The following is a 15,368-nucleotide window of genomic DNA, read 5'->3' on the forward strand; positions in this document are numbered from 1 at the left end:
ATGTTACACAAAACAACAAACACTTATTTCTCTACATTTCTGTGGCTCAGAAATCTGGGCGTGGCTTAGCTGGGAGCCTCTGGGTTAGGATCTCTCACAAGAAAAGCTGTCATATAGGGCTGGGTTTGTCTCGATGCTATCATTCGTGTGACTGGTTGCAGGCCTTAGGTCCCCACTGGCGATTGGCCAGTGACATCAGTTCCAGGAGTGGTTGGGGGTCATCATAGAAGCTGCTTACCACAGCCCTCCGTGTTCTCTTTTGAAATTGCCACAGCTATTCTCGCAGATAAACTTTAGAATCAAATTTCCAAATTCAATACAGAATCTAAAAGATTCTGTAAAAATCTGAAAGACTGTTAATTGGAGTACACCACATTATAATTCATCTTGGGGACTGCTAACATATTTACAAAATTCAGTCTCATCCAGAAACATACCAGCCCCTCTACCTATTTTGTTCTTCTTTTATGACCTTTAGTATTAGAGTTTTTCTTAATAGGCCTTGCATATTTCCTGTCACTCCTTTCTTTCTTTCTTTCTTTCTTTCTTTCTTTCTTTCTTTCTTTCTATGTTTATTTATTTTTGAGAGAGACAGAGCATGAGCATGGGAGGGGCAGAGAGAGAGGGAGACAGACACAGAATCTGAAGCAGGCTCCAGGCTTTGAGCTGTCAGCACCGAGCCCAATGCGGGGCTCAAACTCATGACCTGAGCCAAAGTGGGACACTTAACCGACTGAGCCACTCAGGTGCCCCTATTTCTAAGTACTTCATAATTATTGTTGCCTCTGTGAGTGGAATATTTTTTTTCTTTGCCTTTTCTTCATTGGTTATTGCTATCGCCATAAATATGAAAACAACTCCATTTCCTGTGCTGCTCTTTTATCAGACCAATCTAATGGACTGTCTTATTAGTTTTAATATTTCTTTCAACATATTCTAGAGATTTTCTAGTCAAACAATGATATAATCTACCAGCTATATATATTTGTATTTCATTAATTTTTCTTGCTGTATTGAATTAGCTAGAACTTCCAGGATAGAACTGGTAGTAGAAGTGACAGCCAGAATCCTTATCTTGTTCCTGATTTTTTTTTATGTTTATTTATTTTTGAGAGAGACAGAGACAGAATGGGAGTGGGTTAGGGGCAGAGAGAGAGGGAGACACAGAATCCGAAACAGGCTCCAGGCTCTGAGCTGTCAGCACAGAGCCCGACGTGGGGCTCGAACTCATGAGCTGTGAGGTCATGACGTGAGCCAAAGTCGGATGCTCAACTGACTGAGCCACCCAGGCGCCCCTCTTGTTCCTGATTTTAATGGGAGTGCTTCTAATGTTTCACCATGAGGTATGGAACCTGCTGCCATTATAGAAAAAAAAATCACAGCATTAGAATTTTACAAATGGAGCTTTTGTCTCTTATCTAAAGAATTGTACAGAGGAAGAAATGAAGCAAATAAAAACAATAGCTTGGTCCTTTATGCATTAAAACCACAGGGTCTTTTTTTATAATGTAAGCATAATCTAAGAGCTCATCAAGAATTGCCTCAAGGGACAGGAAACCATCAAAACCTTAGAGGAGAAAGCAGGAAAAGACCTCTCTGACCTCAGCCGTAGCAATTTCTTACTTGACACATCCCCAAAGGCAAGGGAATTAAAAGCAAAAATGAACTATTGGGACCTCATGAAGATAAAAAGCTTCTGCACAGCAAAGGAAGCAATCAACAAAACTAAAAGGCAACCAACGGAATGGGAAAAGCTATTTGCAAATGACATATCGGACAAAGGGCTAGTATCCAAAATCTATAAAGAGCTCACCAAACTCCACACCTGAAAAACAAATAATCCAGTGAAGAAATGGGCAGAAAACATGAATAGACACTTCTCCAAAGAAGACAACCAGATGGCCAACAGGCACATGAAAAGATGCTCAACGTCGCTCCTCATCAGGGAAATACAAATCAAAACCACACTCAGATATCACCTCACGCCAGTCAGAGTGGCCAAAATGAACAAATCAGGAGACTATAGATGCTGGAGAGGATGTGGAGAAACAGGAACCCTCTTGCATTGTTGGTGGGAATGCACACTGGTGCAGCCGCTCTGGAAAACAGTGTGGAGGTTCCTCAAAAAATTAAAAATAGACCTACCCTATGACCCAGCAGTAGCACTGCTAGGAATTTACCCAAGGGATACAGGAGTACTGATGCATAGGGGCACTTGTACCCCAATGTTTATAGCAGCACTCTCAACAATAGCCAAATTATGGTAAGAGCCTAAATGTCCATCAACTGATGAATGGATAAAGAAATTGTGGTTTATATACACAATGGAATACTACGTGGCAATGAGAAAGAATGAAATATGGCCCTTTGTAGTAATGTGGTTGGAACTGGAGAGTGTTATGCTAAGTGAAATAAGCCATACAGAGAAAGACAGATACCATGTTTTCACTCTTATGTGGATCCTGAGAAACTTAACAGAAACCCATGGGGAAGGGGAAGGGGGAAAAAAAAAAAGAGGTTAGAATGGGAGAGAGCCAAAGCATAAGAGACTGTTAAAAACTGAGAACAAACTGAGGGTTGATGGGGGGTGGGAGGGAGAGGAGGGTGGGTGATGGGTATTGAGGAGGGCACCTTTTGGGATGAGCACTGGCTGTTGTATGGAAACCAATTTGACAATAAATTTCATATATTGGAAAAATAAATAAATAAAAACTGAGAACAAACTGAGGGTTGATGGGGGGTGGGAGGGAGGGGAGGGTGGGTAATGGGTATTGAAGAGGGCATTTTTTGGGATGAGCACTGGGTGTTGTATGGAAACCAATTTAACAATAAATTTCATAAAAAAAAGAAAGATAAAATTACATAAATAGAAGCTCTCTAGAGTGCAATAAATTTTTGTTTAAACATTTTTAATTAAAAAAAAAAGAATTGCCTCAAGGTAAGCAAGGAGAAGAGGGGTCTTATGACATCAAGTGGGAAAGAGAAGACACATGGCACTCAAAGGGGGGGTGCTTGGGTGGCTCAGTTGGTTAAGCATGGGACTTCGGCTCAGGTCATAATCTCATGGTTTGTGAGTTTGAGCCCCTCATGGGGCTCTGTGCTGACAGCTCAGAGAATGGAGCCTGCTTGGGATTCTGTGTCTCCCTCTCCCTTTGCCCATCCCCAGGTCACTCTCTGTATCTCTCTCAAAAATAAATAAACATTAAAAAAAAAAAAAGGTCATTGATAACATACATGATATTTATCCAGGGAAGTATTTGAGAGGCACCACAACATCTTTTCTAAGGGAGTCAAACATGGAAGATCTATAAAGAGATCCCAGAGTTGGTCCATAGGAGTAAAATATTAAGTAATCCTTTGAGATGTTAACATTTAGAATATGTGACATGATATTTTATTGATTACTGGGTCTGCTTTCTTCTGCAAATAGGTTTCTAGTTAAATAAGTTTACTTTTATTCATACCTTATAAAGAATTTTTTTTTAAAGAATGGTTTTGAATATATCAAATTTTTTAGCATCTACAACATATATTTCTTTGCCATTCATGTGTTAATGTAATGAACTGCATAATATATTTCTAATACTGCACTATGCTTGTATTCCTGGAATAAATCCCTGCTGATGATTCTCCTGCTGCATTCTATTTTGGTAATGTTTATGAAAAGTTTTTGATCTTTGTTCATAAGGGTGATGGGCAAATATTTGGGGAGAATTCCCTCATCTGTTCCTCAACAGTTCAATGGACTTTTTGCATAAATCTGGGTTTGGCACCTTTACAAGAGGAGATCTTTAACTACTTTCTCATTTATCTATAATTACTGTGATTTACACCTCTTCTTGAGTCAATTTTTGTAATTTCCATAAAATCAGACATTTCAAATTTAGAAAAATTTACTTTCATATCATAAAAATCTCCTATACAACCATATTGACATCCTTTTTTTGATTGCTAAAGCTACTCTTTACAACTGATCTGTTTATTTCCTTCAGAGGTTTCATGCCTTTGAAACTTTGCTGTAGTAATAGTGGATGGAGTTTGTGGTGATCTGAGTATGATTGTTGTTTTTGTTTTCCTACCACTACCTGGCTATTTACTTTCTTCTTCTTCTTCTTTTTAATGTTTATTTATCTTTGAGAGAGAGGGGGCCATAGGGAGGGGCAGAGACAGAAGGAAACAGAGGATCTGAAGCAGGCTCCGTGCTGACAGTGCAGAGCCATATGCAGGGCTCGAACTCACGAACTGTGAGATCATGACCTGAGCTGAAGTGGGACGCTTAACCGACTGAACCACCCAGGTGCCCCTATTTGCTTTATTCTGTTTGCTTTGGCTACCACCCTGAATCACTGGCCACTAAAATGGCGGGTTGGAATGGGGGAAATGTTCTAATATCAAGATACCAAGATCATCCTGGTTCCAGAACTTCTAAGCCTCAAACACATATCGTGCCATGAATAGTTCACTGCTCTCAAAATGAGAATCATTACAATAGGGGCCAGTGTGGCACCAGGTGGGGAAGGTAAGCCATAATGTTATCTGGTCTCTTTTCTTCCCCTGATTCAAGGAGCACAAGTATAAAAAGCACTGTTAAGGATTGAGCTGTGTCCCCCCAAATTCATATGTTGAAATCCTAATTCCCAGTCCCTCAGAATGTGCCCTTGTTTGGAAACAGGGCCATTGCAAATGTAATTAGTTAAGATGAGGTAATGCTGGAGTAGAGTGGGCCCCTATCCAATAAGACTAATATCCTTATTAAAAGATTTCATGCTTATTAAAAAATTGGGGCACAGACAAGCACACAAGGAGACCACCATGTGAAGATGAATGCAGAGTTTGGGTGATGCTTCTACAAGCCAAAGAATGTCAAAGATTTCCAGCAAACCACCAGAAGTGGGGAGAGACATGGAACCGGTTCTTCCTCACGGCTCTCAGCAGGAACCAGCTCTAACTACACTTTGATCTTGGATTTCTAGCCTCTAAGATATAGAAGACAATATACGTTAAGACAAAAATTTCTGTGTTTTTTTTTTAATTTTTTTTCAACGTTTATTTATTTTTGGGACAGAGAGAGACAGAGCATGAACGGGGGAGGGGCAGAGAGAGAGGGAGACACAGAATCGGAAACAGGCTCCAGGCTCTGAGCCATCAGCCCAGAGCCTGACGAGGGGCTCGAACTCATGGACCGAGAGATCGTGACCTGGCTGAAGTCAGACGCTTAACCGACTGCGCCACCCAGGCCCCCCATCTGTTTTTTAAAGTACTCAGGTGGTGTTTGTTACAGCAGCCCTAGCAAACTGACACAAGCACTGAGCTCAATGGTGTCTCTAGGAGTATCTCTGGATACTCCAGCATTCCATGAGTCTGGTCTTTGTGAACCGTTACAGGCTATATTAATCAGCCTTTGCTGCAATAATGGTGCAATAACTCCAAAACTCAGCAGCTTAAACCACAAACATTTATGCTTCACTCATGGGTCTGTGGCTGTGGCTTTGTTAAATGCTGCTGAGCTGTGTTGGACTTGGCTCCAGCATGTGGGAAAGATCCAGGTCTGCTCTGTCTTCTCATTTTGGGACCAAGATTGAAAGGGTTTCCAGCACACTGTCAGGGCTTTTCTCATGGGCATTCCCATCATCCGTTAGGACAGTGGAGGAAGAGTTTAGCCACACAATCATCTTGCCTCTTTAAAACCAGGGCAGAACGGATAAAGAAGATGTGGTTTATATATATAATGGAATACTACTTGGCAATGAGAAAGAATGAAATCCATGCCATTTGCAGCAACATGGATGGAACTGGAAGGTATTATGCTGAGTGAAATAAGTCGGTCAGAGAAAGACAGATATCATATGTTTTCACTCATATGGATCTTGAGAAACTTAACAGAAGACCATGGGTGAAGGGAAGGGTGAAAAAAATAGTTACAAACAGAGAGGGAGGGAGGCAAACCATAAGAGACTCTTAAATACAGAGAACAAACTGAGGGTGGATGGGGGTGGGGTGGGGGAGAGGGGAAAATAGGTGATGGACATTGATTGAGGCAGACACTTGTTGGGATGAGCACTGGGTGTTGTTTATAAGCGATGAACCACGGGAATCTACTCCCAAAACCAAGAGCACACTTCACACACCTTATCTTAGCCAATTTGACAATAAATTGTATTAAACAACAACAACAACTAAATGGAGGAAAAAAAAGTTTGCTCTTACAAGCCTCAAAAAAATTTTAAATAAATAAAACCAGGGCAGTTCACTAGTACTACTGAATCTTCCATACAGCCTTTCTGTGCCTCCCCACCACCCATTCCAAGAAGTCCTTCCCTCCCGCAAGCCGAATGCCCATCCATTTCCTGCCTGGGTATGACTGAATTGCAGAATAACTGAATTATTGTCTTGTCCTCTTGGGTTCCGAGAGACAGTCTCCCTGGAGGGAAATAATCTGAGTTGGAAATTCTACCAAAGCACGGATTGCTCAGTTTTCCATCTAGTTTCTTTGATATGTATACATAGAGAGTATTCTAACAAACCACATATACCATTAGAATGTTAAATTAATGTCCTGGCGGGGTGCCTGGGTGGCTCAGTTGGTTGAGCGTCTGACTCTTGATTTCGGCTCAGGTCATGATCTCATGGTTTGTGGGTTTGAGCCCTGGGTCAGCTCTACGTTGGCAGTGTGGAGCCGCCTTGGGATTCTCTCTCTCCCTCTCTCTGCTCCTCTCCTGCTTGTGTGTGCGCGCTCTCTCTCTCTCTCTCTGTCAAAATAAATAAACCCTTTAAAAAAATAATGTTCAGGGGCGCCTGGGTGGCGCAGTCGGTTAAGCGTCCGACTTCAGCCAGGTCACGATCTCGCGGTCCGTGAGTTCGAGCCCCGCGTCGGGCTCTGGGCTGATGGCTCAGAGCCTGGAGCCTGTTTCCGATTCTGTGTCTCCCTCTCTCTCTGCCCCTCCCCCGTTCATGCTCTGTCTCTCTCTGTCCCAAAAATAAATAAACGTTGAAAAAAAAAATTAAAAAAAAAAAATAATGTTCTGACACTGAGGCAGGTACTTTGAACATTTGTGACTTTATAGTCTATCCTATTTGTTAAAATATACATTAACATACAGTAATATCACATTAATGATTTTGTATATGGTTATTTTAAAACACTCTATATTTAGGAAAATATCTATACCAAATTGCTAATAATGGGATTAGGGATAAAGGTAAATGTGAGAGGTTTTGCTATCTATACTTAATATGGTTTAAAAGCTTAAAAAGATTTTATTTAATGTTTATTTATTTTTGAGATAGAGACAGAGAGTGAGCGGAGGAGGGGCAGAGAGAGAGGGAAACACAGAATCTGAAGTAGGCTCCAGGCTCTGAGCTGTCAGCACAGAGCCCGGCATGGGGTTTGAACCCACAAACCATGAGATCATGACCTGAGCTGAAGTCGAACGCTTAACCGACTGAGCCACCCAGGCGCCCCAGTTTAAAAAACTTTTAATGGCAACACATGTTACATTTGTGATCAGACAGAACTTAAAGACGTTAAAAATATATACTTCATGTACTATTCCTAATTAAACATTATATATTATATATATATATATATAATCAGTAGCTGAATTTATATAAATATATATATATGTATATATATATATATATATATATATATATATATATATATATCTCCTCTTGTTATTGAGAAGAGTATTTGATTTGAGGGAGGGAGAGAGAGATTGAGACAGACAGCAGGTACAAGTGAGCACAAGCCCAAGACACATGCCTGAGCATAGGTGAGGTGATGTCATCAATGGGGAAAGGCTGATGTGGAGGCCAGGGAGTCAAAGAGAAGGTGCTGCCATACAAGGTGGCATTTCTGTCTGAGCACCTTCAACTCTTCTAAAACCCTGCTTTACTAAGTGGTAGCTTCCATTCTACTTCAGCTGCTCTACAGAAAGTCCTAGTCCCTTGTCTCCATATTTGTCCTCCTCTCATTGCCCCCTCCCCCAATGTGCTTTAGGTTAATCAACATTAAAAGTGGTTTCATTAGGTCCGTTGGGTCACCACAGTCTGGCCTTTGGCTGAGGATAAAGTGCTTCTGGGGCTTTGCCATGCATATCACTTGTCTCCCACTGTCTAACACACACACACACACACACACACACACACACACACACACACAACTTGGATATGGTCTGAATATAAGACAGTGTTGTAACTCTTTCAATAAACCATGCAAAAGATTGATCACACATTTTTAGGTGTAATTTGAGTTCAACCTTCTCCTGTGGGTTTCTCTATAGGTATAGGGGACACAGAACTCTGACACTTGACCTTACTTCGAATGACATCATCTTCTTGGCCCTGTGCCTGGGTCTGTTCCTGGCTGCAGCTCAAGTAAATGTCAGGCAGAACTAAAATCAGAAGAGGAGAAAATGGTTATGTGAGATCAACTGAATAACCCATATTTATTACAAAGCAACTTGACACAATGCAGTAGAGGCTGAGGAATCTCAGAAAGTTCAAGATTCTTCCAAAGTTAGAGAGTTTATTTCACTTTTGAAATTCAGCTACTGATTCCATTTCAATTTTTACAGTTTGCGATCTTGGCTTATTTGATAGGCAAAATGGTACCTTATTGTTTTAAGATAACATTTCTTTTTGTGAATTACCTATTTGTGTATCTGTCCATTATTCCTCTGAAGTACTGGTGTTTTTCTTATTACACCATAATAGTACTTCATATATTAAGAATGTTGACCTTTTGTTTGCAATATTTACCATAAATATTTTCCCTGGTTTGACATTTATATTTTAGCTTTGTTTATGATTTTTCGGACTTTCAAATGTTTTGAGTTTTAATGTAGAAATAAATACCTATTCATCTTTTCCTTTGGGATATCATCTATTGTGTTTTTTGTTTTGTTTTGTTTTGTTTTTGCTTAATAAAGCCTTTACTACTCTGAAATCAGATAAATTTTTATCAGTTTTTTTTAGTTTAAAATTTTTTGAATTCAACTCTTTAATTCTTCCATATTGCATTTTAGAATGTAGTATGAGATAAAGATCTAAATTAATCATTTCCCCTAAGAGTTGAATCTATTCATTATTATTGATTAATTCACTCTTTTCTCACTTATAAAATTTAAAGTGTCATGTAAATAATATAGTTTCATTCTAAAAAATCAGAAAATAAAAATAATTGAAATAAAGGGAAAAAACTTATATTTTCTTTTTACTCTGACTTGAATGTTAGCAATTTACTTTGATCCTCCAGATATTTTCTATATATTTCCCCTCCAAATGGAATCATATTGCAATATGGTTTTGTAACTTGATGTTTTTCCATTCAGTAATATATCATGACTATCTCTCCATGTCAATCAATATACTTTTACAGCACTATGTCCTAATTAACTTTTCATTGAAATGTGCTAGACATTCAGAAAAGTGCATATTTCATAAGTGTACATAAGTGTATAGCTGGATGAATTTTTACCAACTGAACACAGCCATGTATCCATCTACCAGAACAAGAAAAAGAATATCACTGGCCCCCCAAAAGCCCTCCAAATGGCTCCTTCCAGTGATATCCCTTCCCTGAGAGTAACCATTATCCTTCTATCCTGACTTCTAACAGCATAGATTCATTTCACAGCCCCATTTTTGATAGCTACCTAGTATTCTGTCACGCATAAATGTATCATAACATGCTTGTTTTGAGTTAAATTGTGACCCCCCAAAAGATAGGTTGAAATGCTAACCCCCAGTATGTGATGTAATTTGGAAGTAGGGCCTTTGCTGATGTAATCAAGTAAAGATGAAGTCAGTAGATGGGTCCTAAACCAGTATGACTAGTGTCCTTATGAGACGGACATGCTGTATGAAGACAGAGACACACAGGGAGAAGAGCATGTGAGGACAGAGGTAGAGACAGGAGCGACATGGCTTAAGCCAAAGTTACCAAGGGTTGTGGGCCGCCAGCAGAAGCTGGGGACAGGGTAGGAATGATCCCACCCATAGTCTCAGAAGAAGCTGGCCCTGTTGACACCTTGATATCAGACTTTAGCTTCTGGCACAGTGAGAGAATAAATTTCTGTTGTTTTAAGACACCTAGATTTTTGGTAGCCCTAGGAAACTCATAGACACTTAATTTTGATGGAGTTGGAGTCTTTTAACATTTTATTATTTTTATACTATTATGAATATTCCTTTAATTTTTTTCTTAGAAGAAACTACAAAAGTGAACTCTGTTTCAAAGAATATTAATAGGGATTAAAAAAAATATTTTTTTAGAGACAGAGAGAGAGTGAGTGCATGCACAAGCAGGGGAGAGGGGCAGAGGGGAGAGAGAGAGAGAGAGAGAGAGAGAGAGAGAGAGAGAGAATCTCAAACAGGCTCCATGCTCAGCATAGAGCCTGACTTGGGGCTCGATCCCATGATCCTGGAATCATGACCTGAGCCAAAATCAAGAGTAAGATGCTCAACTGACCGAGTCACACAGGCACCCCTAATAGGGAATATTAGTAAGACAGTGGCTATGAACCATCAAAGCACTCTCTTTAAGTGTTGTATTTGGTGATATGGTTGATACGGACTGCTTCCTTTGTAACGTGTTCTCATGTAACTCCAGTTTCACCAGGATTCCCTAACTTGTGGGTACAACTGGCTCACATAACAATATAACTGACTCCATCTGCATAAAGCAGAAAATCCCAGACTCTTATTTCTAGAAGTCTCTGGGGTGGGGAGGTTCTTGAATAATCCTCTCCCATGCTTCCCCTCTTGCCCAAACCCTCAACACATCCACCCATAAAGACTTTGGGGGCCTGGCTTTGCTACTCTCTTGAAAGGGCACCATGTTAATGGAAAAGACCCATTTCAGGGTCTCAGAACCTGCATGGTGTCAGGCCATTATGACATTCTATGTGGCACTCATTGCTTTAGAACCAGGCCACATTTCTCCAACAAGGAGAGAAGGCTCTTCTCCCCACTCCATATCAGGGGTCCCAAGCCAGCACTACCAAAGTCCCCTGTTTTCCAGAGTCCCATTGCCTTTAGCCCTGTCACCCTGGGGCTTAGTCAGGAAGACCAGAATCTGAGTCGGATACCATGCATCAGCTCCATCCCTGCCCTCAGCTCTCCCCTCTCCATCCCCATGTGAAATATGCCAGATTGGTGAGTCCACTGAGTTATCAGACTTCATGTCAAGACATATCCAGATCTCAAGTGGGGATTACTTATGCTCAAACCCATTGTGTGCTGTCTTCTTGAAACTCCATAGTCTTTTATTTTATTTTATTTTATTTTATTTTATTTTATTTTATTTTTTTCCATAGTATTTTAATGTTAATAAGTCAAATTTCCCCTTATTACTCTTCTTTTTTTTAAAAAAAATCCATGTATGCTATTACCTGTTTATTCTTTCAGATAAATATAGGGATAGTTTTGTCAATCATTAAGAAATTGTTAGCAAAGGTGTTAAACCAATGAAATTAATGAAAGAATTGACATCTTTGAAGTGTTTGGGTTTCCATCAAGCATGAGGTCATGTCTCTGTATCTATCTGAATCTTCCTTCACATCTCCTCCAGAGGGATTTGGGGAGGTGGAGAGGAATGGCAAAGAGCAGTCCAAATGACCCGCTGAGTGGGCTTTGGTAAGCCCATCAAACACTGCTTGGCCTGAGTGCTACAGAGGTAATTGGAAAAGGAAGCAGATGGGTTCTGAGCCAGCTCTGGCTATCTTCCAGGAATCCTTGATTTTTTTGTGTGGCGATGGATGAGAGTGTGTGCAGAGAGAACAAATCTGATGAAAGCAGAAAATAAGCTGATTTGGTAAATTTGCCAGCCAGGGGGAATTGTGACTGGAGCCAAGGACCCATGGTGCCAAGGATCATGGAGAGAGGGGCAAATGAAGACAGGTAGCAATAGGTGTTGTGAGTGTGGCTGCCAGAGATGGAGGGCGGGACTAAAAGTCAAACTTGGATTCCAGTCTGGACTCTGAAATCAGCCCTCTCTGTTCTCTTCAGTGAGTGGGCTCCCTCCTGAGCATTGCTCGACCTAAGACTGCTCACTGAGCTCACTGAGGCCTTCTTGAGCTGAGTTTCTATGTGGTATTTACTAGAGCATCACAGGAGTTGCATGACTGAAAAATGCCCCAAGATGTTACAAATGTCCACGTCTAAACCGAAGGACACAAGTATAGACGAAAATGATGAAAAATTGAGAATTCGGAGTGTGCTTGGGATGATTCCTGCCAGTGGAATAGGAAAGAAAAGAAATCTAAAGTAGCCTAAAGACATTATTTAGGGCTGAGGGTTATCTCCAAAGAAAGTGCTTTATAAATGAGTTCTTTGATCTTGTTTGGTGAGGGTCCCTGGGAAGGCAAATTCTCTCAGATATTATGGCTTCCTTTGTAGGTAGGATGAGGCCAGGTACTTTTGCCCCTCCTGACAGTAGACATCACAGGAAAAATTTTCCAGTCTATTGGCATTCTTGGGGCTAAAGTAACCCTGGTTTAACTCTGTCATAGAGATAAAATGTTAATATAGGGCATCTGGTGGATGTCTGCTTCTCAGATGGAAGGGAGATCTGTTGAAGTCTTTGGCAGAAACTGGCACGTAAGGATCCGGTTCTCCAAGAGAGTGCGAAACATGACATGCCAGACTGTATCTACTTCTGTTATTCCATTTCTTTCTGTTATTCCATTGGTCTTGGGCCAGTAAATCATCCTACTTATGCCTCCAACTTCACAGGTCTTGCAGGACCTCCCTACTCTGAAGTTCAAAAATTTCTTCATTGTGGCTAGCCTCCTTGGTTGCCTCAGGTACCATCTTTTGTCAGGTCTTTGAAAGGAAAAATTCTAAGTTCTATATGGCAGCCGGTCCCTAAACGGCCTCCAAATCAGTCCCCGGTGATCCCTCTTGATATTCACACACTTGAGTGGTCCCTTCCCATATTGTACCAGGGTTATTGTTGTTGGTGGTGAATTATATATAACAGAAGCATCGGGGAGAGTCAGCGACCACGTTGTGAGGTCACTCAGGCAGCCTACGCTAGGTTCACATGATGAGGAACCAAAGTCTCCAGCAATAGCCAGGGAAAAACTGAGGCCTGACAACAACCTCATGAGTGAGCTTGGGAGTGAATCCTCCCTGCAGCTGAGGCTTCGGATGAGACTGCAGCGTGGCTGACAGCTTGACTCCGATCTCATGAGAGACCCTGAGCCTGGATCCACCTAGCTTAAGCCATTTGGAGACTCCTGACCCTCAGAAACTCTGTGAGATAATACATGTTTGTTATTTTGTGGTGCTGAGTTTCCGGGTAATTTGCTTTGCAGCAATAGATAACTGTGGGCTTTGCTTTTTATTTTTGAGTAGAAATAAATAACATCAAGAAGACATTTGCTTATATGGAATGACCGCATATGCTGTGTGGAATGACAAATCAATATTTGTCTATCTTGTACCAGGCTCTCTTCTGGGTCCCTAGATCCCCAAATTTATTTGATAGTAAGAATCACCTAATTTGTAGAATTATCTGGGTTTGGGGTGTGACCAAAGAATCAGTATGTTTAGCACCCCACATAATTCTACATCAGGCAAGTCTGAGAAGTATTGCAGGAAAGGATTCAAAAATGAACAAGACATAGCCCTTCTTCAGGTAACAGTGTAAGGTGGAAAGCAAATTGGTTGGTTAAGATCTCATGGAGCAAGGTACAGAAAGAATCACAGAGTGATAGTAACAGCTGACATTTATCAGGAGCCTGCTAAGCATCAGGCATTGTGCCAAATACTTTACCTGTTTTATCTTATTTACTCTTCACAACAACCTTATGCAATAGGAGCTATTGTCATCTGTAATTTACAAATGGGAGAACTAAGCTTTGGTTACCACACTGCCCAGGGTCACACAGCTCCTCTGTACAGAGCTAGGTGGAAAAAAAGCAGCTGATTCCATATGCGATGCTCTTAACAGCTATCATGTTCCGTGTCCCAGGGGACAGGAGACTTGGAGTTGTGAAAGGGCTGTGACATCTTTGTGAATGATAGGAGTTTTGTGCAAATGATAGGAGAAGGTGTTCAGAGAGGGATATATAGGCCAGGGGAAGATACCGCATGAAGTGCTGGAACCTGCTAGTGACTTCCTGGTGTAAGCTCAACTCATTTTGTAAATGGAGAAAGGTACCCTCAGAAAGGTTTTGTGACTTGCCTGAGGTTTGAAAGTAGCAAAGAGGAGTAGAGATCCAGAACCTGAACTCCCCCTTTCCATTGTGGATAATTGGAGGCCAAACTGGGATTGACCTTAGATGCCTTGCTAAGGAGGTCTGAACTATTCTGTAGATCATTTTAACCATTTTAAGTGGATAGTTCAATGACATTAAGCACATCCATACTCAAAACTTTTTCATCATCTCAAACAAAAACTCTGTATCCACTAAACAATAACTGCCCATTCCTCCTCCCCTGGTACATAACATTCTACTTTCTGACTCTATGGATTTGCCTGTTTGAGCTACCTCATATACGTGGAATCATATAATATTTGTGTTTTTTTGTGTGTCTGGCTTATTTCATGTAACATGTTTTCAAGATTCCCCCATACTGTAGCATGAATTGATACTTTATTCCTTTCTCCTCATTTTTTATTGTGGTAAAATACACGTAGTACTTACTATCTTAACCATTTTGAAGTGTACAGTTCAGTGAATTAAGCACATTCACATTATTGTGCAACCATCACCACCATCCATCTACAGAACTCTTTTCGTCTTGCAAAACGGAAACTCTGTGTCCATTTAGTGATAGTTACCCCTTCCCTTATCCCTCCCACCCCTGGCGACCAACTGCCATTCTTCTTTCTGTCTCTATGATTTTGACTACTCTAGGTACCTGATATAAGTGGAATGATACAGTATTTGTCTTTTTGTGCCTGGCTTATTTCACTTAGCACAATGTCATCAAGATTCATCCATGTTGTAGCATGTGTCAGGACTTCCTTCCTTTTGAAGGCTGACTTATATCCCACTGTATGTATATATCACATTTTGTTTATGCATTCATCTGTTGATGCATATTTGAATAATGCTGCTATAAACGTAGGTGTACAAATAGTTCTTTGAGAGACTGCTTTCAATGACTTTGGGTATATATCCAGAAGTGAAATTGCTGATGACATAATTCTATTTTTTAACTTTTGAGGAACTGCCATAATGTTTTCCACAGTGGCTCTATCGTTTTGCATTCCCACCAACAGTGCACCAGGGGTCCAATTCTTCCACATCCTCACCAACACTTGTACTTCTTTCCTTTTTTGAAGGATGAGAACTATTCTAAGTTGTGTATATATCACGTTTAAAAAGACCTGTTCATCAGTTGATGAACCTTGG

Source organism: Prionailurus viverrinus, chromosome A3 (genome assembly GCF_022837055.1).
Source record: "Prionailurus viverrinus isolate Anna chromosome A3, UM_Priviv_1.0, whole genome shotgun sequence".
Classification (NCBI taxonomy): Eukaryota; Metazoa; Chordata; class Mammalia; order Carnivora; family Felidae; genus Prionailurus; species Prionailurus viverrinus.